We start from the raw sequence: 15,280 nt of genomic DNA, 5'->3' as shown, positions 1-15,280 counted from the left end.
AGGTCCGGATAGACAAAAGGGTCCTGAACGAGGAGCTCTGGCCGTTGAGGAAGTAGAAGAGGACGCTCTATCGACTACTGTACATAGACCCTCTGAGGCAGGTGTAATGGCAGCCGAGGCATCTACTTCGTCTATACTGGCTTACCGAATTCTGTGGTTGAGGTACTGGAAGGTGGACCTAGACTCCAAAAAGACCTTGGAGGTGCTCCCTTTTAAGGGAGACATCCTTTTTGGGAAGGATCTGAATAAGATTGTGACTGTCTTGGCAACTGCTAAGACTGCGTTTCTCCCAAGTACTAATCCTTCTGCACCGAAGGCAGAGAGTACCACTTTTCATTCCTTTCGACCTCCAAGGAAGGCAAAGTGTCAGGCGTACCAGGGACAGGCTTGTACTTCCAAATCCACTAAGCCCAAACCTAAACAATCCTGGGCCACCCGTCAGCCTGCTTCCAAACAAGACAAGCCTGCTGCATGACAGGGCGAGCCTCACCATGGGGGACCCCAGGGTCGGAAGCCGACTTCTGCTGTTCTCCCAGGCCTGGTTAAAGACTACTTCAGACGCCTGGGTGCGGGAAGTTGTTTCTCACGGGTACGCAATCTCTTTCAAGAGACGTTCCTGTCGCCAGTTCTGCTCGACGGTTATCCCTTTGGATCCGTTGAAAGCGCAAGCTCTACACTTGGTTGTGCAATCCCTCCTGGACACAGGAGTGGTAGTTGTCAGACTGAATTAATGTAAATAACATTTAATAATCACAAATTAAAAAATGTGTTGCTTATTTAGCATATAGTTAAAATTACTAATACATTCAATGAGTATAGCCGATGTAAAATACTCTGTTAGACAAATTTAATTAAAAGTCAATGCCTAAATGGCAGAAAATGTCCTGAGACCTGGTATCCTTAGCCAGATAGGCTTGTGGTGTATCTCATCAAACCAGTCTATATCAATCCTTTAACGGTATAGCCTCTTATCTTTTTACACTTTCCTGTGCAAATAACTTGATCCACACTGGGAACCTTTCCATAACATGCAGCCTTTAAGGTGTATTTATAGGGATGAATCCACTACTTCCTGGTAAAGCTTTAGCTAAATGCAGCGCTAATGTACCTCTCACTCTCAGTGCGGTGGATCCCCGTCTCTGCTGTACTCGTTCCCCTCCGCTGGTGTCGGCCGCCTCCCAGAGCCGTGGTGATCCGTCGCTCTACACAGCTTTCAGGCTGTGGAACGCACCACTTTGGCTTTCGGTTTCGCGGCTTCCGGTGACGCTTGTAGCCGGCGTGTGTGGTCCGTGCAGGATCTGGGCTCGTCCGTTCAGTAGTGCAGTAATGCAGCTTCCAACGCGTTTCCCCCCTTAGGGGCTTCGTCAGGGGTTGAAACGCATTGGAAGCTGCATTACTGCACTACTGAACGGACGAGCCCCTATCCTGCACGGACCACACACAGACCACACACACCGGCTACAAGCGTCACCAGAAGCCGGAAACCGCGAAACCGGAAGCCAAAGTGGTGCGTTCCACAGCCTGAAAGCTGTGTAGAGCGACGGATCACCACGGCTCTGGGAGGCGGCCGACACCAGCGGAGGGGAACGAGTACAGCAGAGACGGGGATCCACCGCACTGAGAGTGAGAGGTACATTAGCGCTGCATTTAGCTAAAGCGTCACCAGGAAGTAGTGGATTCATCCCTATAAATACACCTTAAAGGCTGCATGTTACGGAAAGGTTCCCAGTGTGGATCAAGTTATTTGTAGTGATGAGCGGATTCGGTTTTACTCGGTTTTACTCGGTTTTACTCGGTTCTCAAAACGGCATCTTATTGGCTCACGGATGTCACGTGTTTTGGATAGCCAATAAGATGCCGTTTTGAGAACCGAGTAAAATTATTTGCACAGGAAAGTGTAAAAAGATAAGAGGCTATACCGTTAAAGGATTGATATAGACTGGTTTGATGAGATACACCACAAGCCTATCTGGCTAAGGATACCAGGTCTCAGGACATTTTCTGCCGTTTAGGCATTGACTTTTAATTAAATTTGTCTAACAGAGTATTTTACATCGGCTATACTCATTGAATGTATTAGTCATTTTAACTATATGCTAAATAAGCAACACATTTTTTAATTTGTGATTATTAAATGTTATTTACATTAATTCAGTCTGACAATTGTCTTTGTCTTCACGGTCATCTTTCAAATGCTGCGCCAAGAATTTTACATGTAATTAACTTTAACCAGTGAGGGTACTGGTCTAATCTACGGCTGCACAATTTTGTTTTGTCATTTCTGCTGAAACTTCTCTGTTTTTTTCTTCTTTTCTTTACTTTTTTCTTTTCTACAAAGGAGTTAGCGCAGATAATATCATATTCCAATTACAGGAGTGGTAGTGCTGGTACCTCTGTCTCAGAGAGGCAGGGGATACTATGCAGGCACCAATTTACAAACTAAGCTCCAGTGTCCAGAGGCAGGGTTATAGAGGCAGTGCAGTGCATCCAGGGAAGTCAAAGCTTTAGCCTGTTGTTGCCTAGGATCAAGATCCAACTCTACACCCCGATGTATTCCCTGTAGAATCCCAATGTACCCCCGCTGCAGAAAAGTGAGGTAACTAATTAAGTCACACGTGCTCAAAGTACGGACATCACTAAAGCCTGGAATGTTACTGTTCCTTGAGGACTGAGATTGGGAATGCCTGAATTATGGAAATTGCTAAAACATGCAGTCTAGAGAAGGCACCCACCACACCTAAGTCAGCTGGAGCAGTTTGCTAAGGAAGAGTGCGTCAGAGTAGTTATAGAAATCACTTGAATAAACAATGATGGATGCAATTAGTTTAGTAAGTGTCAAGTTATTTCAGAGAAAATATACGTTATGGTAAGAATTATCCGTTGAGAACGGTATTTCTCCTAAATCCACAGGATAACAATGGGATATGATGAAGCGACAACGGATTGGCACCAATCGATCAAAGCTTTCCGGCCTCCCAGGATGCAATGGGCCCGTCCATATATCCCCGCCTACTGGCTCAGGCAAATCAGTTGTATTCCAAAGCACAAGGCACAGCATCATGTATAGCCCTAATCAGGCAAGAACACACATGCACACCCTTCCGTACAAGAGGGAAGAGGTTAGTGAGTAGAAGGATCCTCAAATCAGGAGCGTCAGGGTGGGATGCCTATGGATCCTGTGGACTTAGGAAAAATACCGTTATCAACTGTAAGTTCTTACCATAACGTATATTTCTCCGGCAGGGTCCACAGGATAACAATGGGATTTCCCAAAGCAATTTAGTGGTGGGGACGCTCCTGATTGGACAGGAGAGCCCTTTGCCCGAATTCAGCGTCATGAGAGGCAAAGGTATCCATGGCATAATGTCTAATGAATGTGTTAATGGTAGACCATGTGGCTGCCTTACATATCTGTTCTGCTGAAGCACTACGCTGTGCTGCCCATGATGGAGATACCTTACGAGTAGAGTGAGCAGAGACATTAGCCGGAACAGGGAGATCAGCTTGAGAATATGCTTCTGAAATAGTCATTCGAAGCCATCTTGCCAGCGTCTGTTTACTAGCAGGCCATCCTCTCTTGTGAAATCCGTAGAGAATGTAGAGAGAATCTGTCTTTCTGATGGCACTAGTACGATCTACGTAGATCCTTAATGCACGGACTACATCAAGCGATGCATCTCCCGCAGAAAGTCCTGGTACCTGAAAAGCCAGGACTACAATTTCTTCTTTAAGGTGGAATTTAGACACCACCTTAGGAAGATACCCAGATCTAGTTCTGAGAACTGCTCTATCTGGATAAAAAAAAATCAGAAATGGGGAACGAAATGACAGCGCCCCTACATTTGATACTCTTCTAGCTGATGCCATAGTCAGTAGAAAGAGCACTTTATCTGTCAACCATTTAAGATCCACTTTATTAAGTGGTTCAAATGGGGCAACTTGAAGGGCTTTCAGGACTAAACACAAGTCCCACGGCATTGTAGGCGGAACAAACGGAGGTTGAATGCGCAGCATTCCTTGGAAAAAAAGTGCACACATCCTGTAAATTGGCAATTTTCTTTTGGAACCATACAGTCAATGCCGATACTTGCACTCTCAAGGAAGCCACCTTCAAACCCTTATTCATTCCTGCCTGAAGGAATGCTAAGACCCTGGAAATTCTGAAAGATTTAGGATCCACCTTTCTTTCACTGCACCAATGAATATAGGTTTGCCATATTCGGTGATAACTACGAGCTGAGGAAAGTTTCCTTGCTCTGAGCATTGTTTGAATTACCTGTTGCAAGAATCCTCTTGACTTCAGGATAGAGGTTTCAAGAGCCATGCCGTCAAAGACAGTTAATACAGATGTCTGTGATAACAAGGACCCTGCATCAGTAGATCTGGATGTTGAGGGAGCAGAAATGGAGCATCCATCGACATTCTCTGCAGATCCGTATACCAATGCCTTCTGTGCCATGCCAGAGCTATTAGTATCACGGCACCCCTTCCTTGCTTTATTTTTCTTACCACCCTGGGTAAGAGGGTGATCGGAAGAAAAACACATAAGCCGGATGAAAGTCCCATCTCACCGACAAGGCGTCCACAAAGATTGCTCTGGAATCCTTTGTTCTTGACCCGTATGCGAGTACTTTGTTGTTCAGACGGGAGGCCATGAGATGTATCTCTAGCGAACCCCCATTTACTACATACTAGAGTCTGGAAGACCTCCAGGTGTAGAGCCCATTCGCTTGCTTGGTGTGTCGACTGAGAAAATACGCTTCCCAGTTTAGGACTCCTGGAATGAACACTGCGGACAAGGCTGGATGATAAAGTTCTGCCCACTTTAGTGTGCGACTTACCGCCTTCATTGCTTTTTGGCTGCGAGTTCCTCCCTGATGGTTGAGGTACGCTACTGCAGTGGCCGAGCGGATCTGGACTGGTTTTCCCTGAAGAATGTCCTTTGCCTGAATCAGTGCCATGTATATGGCCCGAAGTTCCAATACATTTATTGGCAGGCAACTTTCTTCTGTGGTCCATTTGCCCCTGGAAACACAATCTTCTGGACACTGCTCCGCAGCCCTGAAGACTGGCATCTGTTGTCAGAATCCCCCAATCTGATATCCAAAAAGGGTCTCCCCTTGTCCAGATGGGATGTCTGTAGCCACCAGGCTAATGACCTTTTTACTTTTACCGAAAGTACCATAGTCCGTTTCCTTATTGTCTGATGTAATCCATTCCATTTCGCAAGAATCAGACGCTGCAGAAGTCTTGAGTGGAATTGTGCATATTCCACCATGTCGAATGTTGACACCATCAAACCCATCACTCGCATTGCTGCGTGAATGGATACCGTTTGACTGTGTAACAAGTCCTGAATCCTTGACTGTACCTTGGATATCTTGTTCCGAGGTAAAATTACTCTCTGCAGACCTGAATCCAGTACAGCCCCCAAGCGAGACATCCGTTGTGACGGAAATAGCCCAATTTATGAGCCACCCATGTCTCTGCAGACATGTTATTGTCTGTTGGAGATGACACAGGAGCAATACCTGCGACTGTGCCAGGATTAAAAAATTGTTGAGGTATGGAAAAATTCTTATCCCCTGCTGCCGGAGATAAGCTGCCATTACCACCATAATCTTGGTAAATACTCTGGGGGCTGTGGCTAACCCAAAGGGTAGAGCCTGAAACTGAAAATGCTGTTGGAGGATAGCGAACCTGAGATAACACTGATGGGACAGTGCTATAGGAACATGTAGGTAAGCATCCTGTATATCCAGGGATACCATATAATCCCCTAGCTCCATGGCCAAGATTATGGAACGTAACGTCTCCATGTGAAAACGAGGTACCCAAATGTATTTGTTCAGCATTTTGAGATTGAGAATGGTCCGAAATGATCCATTTGGCTTCTGAACCAAAAATAGGTTGGAGTAAAAACCCTGTCCTTGTTGTGCAGGGGGAACTAGTATAACTACTCCTGACTGAAGCAATTTCTGAACTGCTTCTCGCAAAGCCCTGGCCTTCGTCTCTACCCGAGACGGGCTGGTATAAAAAAACTTTCGAGGAGGATGCTTCTTGGAAGGGAAAAGCATAACCTAGAGATACCACTTCCTGTACCCAGGCATCTGTTGTAGACTGCTGCCAGATCTGTGCAAACTGAAGAAGTCGGCCCCCTACCTTGGTGTCCCCCAGGTGGAGGCCCGCACCATAAGGCTGATGGTTTATCTTCTGATTTGGAAGCCTGCCCTCTGTTAGCCCAATGTTTTTTAGTCTTACCAGACTTGTTGTATTGGGGCTTGCAATCACTTTTTCCCTTAACTTTTCCTTGAGACCGAAAGGCAGAAAAACCGAAACTTTAGGTTTATAGTAGAGATGAGCGGGTTCGGTTTCTCTGAATCCGAACCCGCCCGAACTTCATGTTTTTTTTCACGGGTCCGAGCGACTCGGATCTTCCCGCCTTGCTCGGTTAACCCGAGCGCGCCCGAACGTCATCATGACGCTGTCGGATTCTCGCGAGGCTCGGATTCTATCGCGAGACTCGGATTCTATATAAGGAGCCGCGCGTCGCCGCCATTTTCACACGTGCATTGAGATTGATAGGGAGAGGACGTGGCTGGCGTCCTCTCCATTTAGATTATAAAAGAGAGAGATTTACTGGAGCTTAGGACTAGGAGGAGTACTGTAGAAGTGTAGAGAGTGCAGAGAGTTTACTAGTGAGTGACCACCAGACAGTGCAGTTTATTTAATATATCCGTTCTCTGCCTGAAAAAAGCGATACACACAGTGACTCAGTCACATACCATATCTGTGTGCACTGCTCAGGCTCAGCCCAGTGTGCTGCATCATCTATATATATTATATATCTGTCTGACTGCTCAGCTCACACAGCTTATAATTGTGGGGGAGACTGGGGAGCACTGCAGTGCCAGTTATAGGTTATAGCAGGAGCCAGGAGTACATAATATTATATTAAAATTAAACAGTGCACACTTTTGCTGCAGGAGTGCCACTGCCAGTGTGACTGACCAGTGACCTGACCACACTGACCACCAGTATAGTTAGTAGTATACTTATATTGTGATTGCCTGAAAAAGTTAAACACTCGTCGTGTGACTTCACTTGTGTGTTGTTGTTTTTTTTATTCTATAAAAATAAAACTCATTCTGCTGACAGACAGTGTCCAGCAGGTCCGTCATTATATAATATATAATATATACCTGTCCGGCTGCAGTAGTGATATATATATATTTTTTATATCATTTATCATCCAGTCGCAGCAGACACAGTACGGTAGTTCACGGCTGTGGCTACCTCTGTGTCTGCACTCGGCAGGCAGTCCGTCCATAATTGTATACCACCTAACCGTGGTTTTTTTTTCTTTCTTCTTTATACATACATAGTTACATAGACATCTCTTTATCAACCAGTCTATATTAGCAGCAGACACAGTACAGTACGGTAGTTCACGGCTGTGGCTACCTCTGTGTCTGCACTCGGCAGGCAGTCAGTCCATAATTGTATACCACCTAACCGTGGTTTTTTTTTCTTTCTTCTTTATACATACATAGTTACATAGACATCTCTTTATCAACCAGTCTATATTAGCAGCAGACACAGTACAGTACGGTAGTTCACGGCTGTGGCTACCTCTGTGTCTGCACTCGGCAGGCAGTCCGTCCATAATTGTATACCACCTAACCGTGGTTTTTTTTTCTTTCTTCTTTATACATACATAGTTACATAGACATCTCTTTATCAACCAGTCTATATTAGCAGCAGACACAGTACAGTACGGTAGTTCACGGCTGTGGCTACCTCTGTGTCTGCACTCGGCAGGCAGTCCGTCCATAATTGTATACCACCTAACCGTGGTTTTTTTTTCTTTCTTCTTTATACATACATAGTTACATAGACATCTCTTTATCAACCAGTCTATATTAGCAGCAGACACAGTACAGTACGGTAGTTCATGGCTGTGGCTACCTCTGTGTCTGCACTCGGCAGGCAGTCCGTCCATAATTGTATACCACCTAACCGTGGTTTTTTTTTCTTTCTTCTTTATACATACATAGTTACATAGACATCTCTTTATCAACCAGTCTATATTAGCAGCAGACACAGTACAGTACGGTAGTTCACGGCTGTGGCTACCTCTGTGTCTGCACTCGGCAGGCAGTCCGTCCATAATTGTATACCACCTAACCGTGGTTTTTTTTTCTTTCTTCTTTATACATACATACTACTACGACATCTCTTTATCAACCAGTCTATATTATTAGCAGCAGACACAGTACAGTACGGTAGTTCACGGCTGTGGCTACCTCTGTGTCTGCACTCGGCAGGCAGTCCGTCCATAATTGTATACCACCTAACCGTGGTTTTTTTTTCTTTCTTCTTTATACATACATAGTTACATAGACATCTCTTTATCAACCAGTCTATATTAGCAGCAGACACAGTACAGTACGGTAGTTCACGGCTGTGGCTACCTCTGTGTCTGCACTCGGCAGGCAGTCCATAATTGTATACTAGTATCCATCTCCATTGTTTACCTGAGGTGCCTTTTAGTTGTGCCTATTAAAATATGGAGAACAAAAATGTTGAGGTTCCAAAATTAGGGAAAGATCAAGATCCACTTCCACCTCGTGCTGAAGCTGCTGCCACTAGTCATGGCCGAGACGATGAAATGCCAGCAACGTCGTCTGCCAAGGCCGATGCCCAATGTCATAGTACAGAGCATGTCAAATCCAAAACACCAAATATCAGTAAAAAAAGGACTCCAAAACCTAAAATAAAATTGTCGGAGGAGAAGCGTAAACTTGCCAATATGCCATTTACCACACGGAGTGGCAAGGAACGGCTGAGGCCCTGGCCTATGTTCATGGCTAGTGGTTCAGCTTCACATGAGGATGGAAGCACTCAGCCTCTCGCTAGAAAACTGAAAAGACTCAAGCTGGCAAAAGCACCGCAAAGAACTGTGCGTTCTTCGAAATCCCAAATCCACAAGGAGAGTCCAATTGTGTCGGTTGCGATGCCTGACCTTCCCAACACTGGACGTGAAGAGCATGCGCCTTCCACCATTTGCACGCCCCCTGCAAGTGCTGGAAGGAGCACCCGCAGTCCAGTTCCTGATAGTCAGATTGAAGATGAAGATGTTGAAGTACACCAGGATGAGGAGGATATGGGTGTTGCTGGCGCTGGGGAGGAAATTGACCAGGAGGATTCTGATGGTGAGGTGGTTTGTTTAAGTCAGGCACCCGGGGAGACACCTGTTGTCCGTGGGAGGAATATGGCCGTTGACATGCCTGGTGAAAATACCAAAAAAATCAGCTCTTCAGTGTGGAGGTATTTCAACAGAAAAGCGGACAACAGGTGTCAAGCCGTGTGTTGCCTTTGTCAAGCTGTAATAAGTAGGGGTAAGGACGTTAACCACCTCGGAACATCCTCCCTTATACGTCACCTGCAGCGCATTCATAATAAGTCAGTGACAAGTTCAAAAACTTTGGGCGACAGCGGAAGCAGTCCACTGACCAGTAAATCCCTTCCTCTTGTAACCAAGCTCACGCAAACCATCCCACCAACTCCCTCAGTGTCAATTTCCTCCTTCCCCAGGAATGCCAATAGTCCTGCAGGCCATGTCACTGGCAATTCTGACGAGTCCTCTCCTGCCTGGGATTCCTCCGATGCATCCTTGCGTGTAACGCCTACTGCTGCTGGCGCTGCTGTTGTTGCTGCTGGGAGTCGATGGTCATCCCAGAGGGGAAGTCGTAAGCCCACTTGTACTACTTCCAGTAAGCAATTGACTGTCCAACAGTCTTTGCGAGGAAGATGAAATATCACAGCAGTCATCCTGCTGCAAAGCGGATAACTGAGGCCTTGACAACTATGTTGGTGTTAGACGTGCGTCCGGTATCCGCCGTTAGTTCACAGGGAACTAGACAATTTATTGAGGCAGTGTGCCCCCGTTACCAAATACCATCTAGGTTCCACTTCTCTAGGCAGGCGATACCGAGAATGTACACGGACGTCAGAAAAAGACTCACCAGTGTCCTAAAAAATGCAGTTGTACCCAATGTCCACTTAACCACGGACATGTGGACAAGTGGAGCAGGGCAGGGTCAGGACTATATGATTGTGACAGCCCACTGGGTAGATGTATGGACTCCCGCCGCAAGAACAGCAGCGGCGGCACCAGTAGCAGCATCTCGCAAACGCCAACTCTTTCCTAGGCAGGCTACGCTTTGTATCACCGCTTTCCAGAATACGCACACAGCTGAAAACCTCTTACGGCAACTGAGGAAGATCATCGCGGAATGGCTTACCCCAATTGGACTCTCCTGTGGATTTGTGGCATCGGACAACGCCAGCAATATTGTGTGTGCATTAAATATGGGCAAATTCCAGCACGTCCCATGTTTTGCACATACCTTGAATTTGGTGGTGCAGAATTTTTTAAAAAACGACAGGGGCGTGCAAGAGATGCTGTCGGTGGCCAGAAGAATTGCGGGACACTTTCGGCGTACAGGCACCACGTACAGAAGACTGGAGCACCACCAAAAACTACTGAACCTGCCCTGCCATCATCTGAAGCAAGAAGTGGTAACGAGGTGGAATTCAACCCTCTATATGCTTCAGAGGTTGGAGGAGCAGCAAAAGGCCATTCAAGCCTATACAATTGAGCACGATATAGTAGGTGGAATGCACCTGTCTCAAGCGCAGTGGAGAATGATTTCAACGTTGTGCAAGGTTCTGATGCCCTTTGAACTTGCCACACGTGAAGTCAGTTCAGACACTGCCAGCCTGAGTCAGGTCATTCCCCTCATCAGGCTTTTGCAGAAGAAGCTGGAGACATTGACGGAGGAGCTAACACGGAGCGATTCCGCTAGGCATGTGGGACTTGTGGATGGAGCCCTTAATTCGCTTAACAAGGATTCACGGGTGGTCAATCTGTTGAAATCAGAGCACTACATTTTGGCCACCGTGCTCGATCCTAGATTTAAAGCCTACCTTGGATCTCTCTTTCCGGCAGACACAAGTCTTCTGGGGTTGAAAGACCTGCTGGTGACAAAATTGTCAAGTCAAGCGGAACGCGACCTGTCAACATCTCCTCCTTCACATTCTCCCGCAACTGGGGGTGCGAGGAAAAGGCTCAGAATTCCGAGCCCACCCGCTGACGGTGATGCAGGGCAGTCTGGAGCGACTGCTGATGCTGACATCTGGTCCGGACTGAAGGACCTGACAACGATTACGGACATGTCGTCTACTGTCACTGCATATGATTCTCTCAACATTGATAGAATGGTGGAGGATTATATGAGTGACCGCATCCAAGTAGGCACGTCACACAGTCCGTACTTATACTGGCAGGAAAAAGAGGCAATTTGGAGGCCCTTGCACAAACTGGCTTTATTCTACCTAAGTTGCCCTCCCACAAGTGTGTACTCCGAAAGAGTGTTTAGTGCCGCCGCTCACCTTGTCAGCAATCGGCGTACGAGGTTACATCCAGAAAATGTGGAGAAGATGATGTTCATTAAAATGAATTATAATCAATTCCTCCGCGGAGACATTGACCAGCAGCAATTGCCTCCACAAAGTACACAGGGAGCTGAGATGGTGGATTCCAGTGGGGACGAATTGATAATCTGTGAGGAGGGGGATGTACACGGTGATATATCGGAGGGTGATGATGAGGTGGACATCTTGCCTCTGTAGAGCCAGTTTGTGCAAGGAGAGATTAATTGCTTCTTTTTTGGGGGGGGTCCAAACCAACCCGTCATATCAGTCACAGTCGTGTGGCAGACCCTGTCACTGAAATGATGGGTTGGTTAAAGTGTGCATGTCCTGTTTTGTTTATACAACATAAGGGTGGGTGGGAGGGCCCAAGGACAATTCCATCTTGCACCTCTTTTTTCTTTTCTTTTTCTTTGCATCATGTGCTGATTGGGGAGGGTTTTTTGGAAGGGACATCCTGCGTGACACTGCAGTGCCACTCCTAAATGGGCCCGGTGTTTGTGTCGGCCACTAGGGTCGCTAATCTTACTCACACAGTCAGCTACCTCATTGCGCCTCTTTTTTTTCTTTGCGTCATGTGCTGTTTGGGGAGGGTTTTTTGGAAGGGACATCCTGCGTGACACTGCAGTGCCACTCCTAGATGGGCCCGGTGTTTGTGTCGGCCACTAGGGTCGCTAATCTTACTCACACAGCTACCTCATTGCGCCTCTTTTTTTCTTTGCGTCATGTGCTGTTTGGGGAGGGTTTTTTGGAAGGGCCATCCTGCGTGACACTGCAGTGCCACTCCTAGATGGGCCCGGTGTTTGTGTCGGCCACTAGGGTCGCTAATCTTACTCACACAGCTACCTCATTGCGCCTCTTTTTTTCTTTGCGTCATGTGCTGTTTGGGGAGGGTTTTTTGGAAGGGACATCCTGCGTGACACTGCAGTGCCACTCCTAGATGGGCCCGGTGTTTGTGTCGGCCACTAGGGTCGCTTATCTTACTCACACAGCGACCTCGGTGCAAATTTTAGGACTAAAAATAATATTGTGAGGTGTGAGGTATTCAGAATAGACTGAAAATGAGTGTAAATTATGGTTTTTGAGGTTAATAATACTTTGGGATCAAAATGACCCCCAAATTCTATGATTTAAGCTGTTTTTTAGTGTTTTTTGAAAAAAACACCCGAATCCAAAACACACCCGAATCCGACAAAAAAAATTCGGTGAGGTTTTGCCAAAACGCGTTCGAACCCAAAACACGGCCGCGGAACCGAACCCAAAACCAAAACACAAAACCCGAAAAATTTCAGGCGCTCATCTCTAGTTTATAGTTGTATGTGGAAGGAAACTTGACCTTTTTGGCGTCTGCTTCGGACTCCAGAATATCTGTCATTTCTTTACCTAAAAGAATATTTTCAGAAAAAGGCAAAGATTCCAAAACCTTCTTGGATTCTGAATCAGCTTTCCAAGTACGTAACCAAACTGCTCTGCGCGCAGCTATTATTGAAGCTAATGCCCTGGAGGCGATAGTACCTATATCTAATGCTGCTTCTTCCAAGAATATTGCAGCCTGTTTTCTAGGAGCTATATGAAATTTTTGCTCTCTAGAAGCTACTGAAAAATTCCCCTCCAAATGTATCAGTCCAGGCAGCCACTGCCTTTGCCATCCAATCCAGGCAGCCACTGCCTTTGCCATCCAAGCTGAAGCCATGGCTGGCCTTATGAATGCCCCGGACAGAGAAAATATGGTTTTTAGAAACCCATCCACTCTCCTATCCGTGACATCATTTAATGATGTTGAAGGCAAAGGTAATATAGATTTTGCACTAATCGAATCATATGTGTAACTACTTTAGGAGCCACCTCCCTTTTTAAACAATCATCAGCTGGAAGAGGATAATTGTAATCCTATTTCTTTGGAATTCTAAACTTCTTATTGTGTGTAGCCCAAGCCTCTTCCATGATTTCAGTCAGCTGATCTGACCCTGGAAACTCAGTTTTAACTGTTTTGGGACGTTTAAACAGAGATGCCTTGGTTTTTAATACAGGTTCTGCTAAATCCTCCAAGGATAGAATGGCTTTCATTGCTCTAATTAACTCAGCTATATCCACTGAGCTGAGACCTTCTTCCTCCTCTTCGTATGCCGAAGTAGAATTAATTGAGCTTTCATCTTCCGATGAATCCTCCTCTGCCTCATGTGTAACCTGTGAAGGTGAAAATAAGATTTTAAACCTACCGGTAAATCTTTTTTTCCTATTCCGTAGAGGATGCTGGGGACTCCGTAAGGACCATGGGGTATAGACGGGCTCCGCAGGAGACATGGGCACTATAAAGAACTTTAGAATGGGTGTGCACTGGCTCCTCCCTCTATGCCCCTCCTCCAGACCTCAGTTAGAGAAACTGTGCCCAGAGGAGATGGACAGTACGAGGAAAGGATTTTTGTTAATCTAAGGGCAAGATTTATACCAGCCCACACCATCCACACCGTATAACCTGGAATATACGCAACCAGTTAACAGTATGAACATAACCGTATCAGCTAACGACTGATCCCAACTGTTACATAACCCTTATGTAAGCAACAACCATATACAAGTCCTGCAGAAATATGTCCGCACTGGGATGGGCGCCCAGCATCCTCTGCGGACTAGGAGAAAAAGATTTACCGGTAGGTTTAAAATCTTATTTTCTCTTACGTTCTAGAGGATGCTGGGGACTCCGTAAGGACCATGGGGATTATACCAAAGCTCCAGACCGGGCGGGAGAGTGCGGATGACTCTGCAGCACCGATTGAGCAAACAGGAGGTCCTCCTCAGCCAAGGTATCAAACTTGTAGAATTTAGCAAAAGTGTTTGACCCCGACCAAGTCGCCGCTCGGCAAAGTTGGAAAGCCGAGACGCCTCGGGCAGCCGCCCAAGAAGAGCCCACCTTCCTAGTGGAATGGGCCTTTACCGAATTTGGTAACGGCAATCCAGCCGTAGAATGAGCCTGCTGAATCGTGTTACAGATCCAGCGAGAAATAGTCTGCTTAGAAGTAGGAGCGCCAACCTTGTTGGCTGCATACAGGACACAACAGGGCCTCTGTTTTCCTAATCCGAGCTGTCCGGGCTACGTAAATTTTTAAGGCCCTGAGTACATCAAGGGACATGGAATCCTCCAAGTCTCCCGTAGCCACAGGCACCACAATAGGTTGGTTCATATGAAACGATGACACCACCTTAGGTAAAAATTGAGGACGAGTCCTCAACTCCGCTCTATCCACATGGAAAATGAGATAGGGGCTCTTATGAGACAAAGCCGTCAATTCGGACACCCGCCTTGCAGATGCCAAGGCCAACAACATGACCACCTTCCATGTGAGAAATTTTAAGTCAACTGTCTGAAGAGGTTCAAACCAGTGAGATTTTAGGAACTGTAACACCACGTTAAGGTCCCATGGTGCCACTGGGGGCACAAAAGGAGGCTGGATGTGCAGCACTCCCTTTACAAAAGTCTGGACTTCTGGAAGAGAAGCCAATTCCTTCTGGAAGAATATAGATAGGGCCAAAATCTGAACCTTTATGGAGCCTAACTTTAGGCCCATATCCACTCCTGTCTGTAGAAAGTAGAGAAAACGGCCCAGGTGGAAATCTTCCGTAGGAGCATTCTTGACTTCACACCAAGATACATATTTCCTCCAGATACGGTGATAATGTTTCGCGGTTACCTCCTTCCTAGCCTTTATCAGAGTAGGGATGACTTCCTCTGGAATACCTTTTCCAGATAGGATTCGGCGTTCAACCGCCATGCCGTCAAACGTAA

Source organism: Pseudophryne corroboree, chromosome 2 (assembly GCF_028390025.1).
Source record: "Pseudophryne corroboree isolate aPseCor3 chromosome 2, aPseCor3.hap2, whole genome shotgun sequence".
NCBI classification, from domain to species: domain Eukaryota; kingdom Metazoa; phylum Chordata; class Amphibia; order Anura; family Myobatrachidae; genus Pseudophryne; species Pseudophryne corroboree.
The sequence above is the reverse complement of the archived record's forward strand: the minus strand, read 5'-3'. Positions refer to the sequence as shown.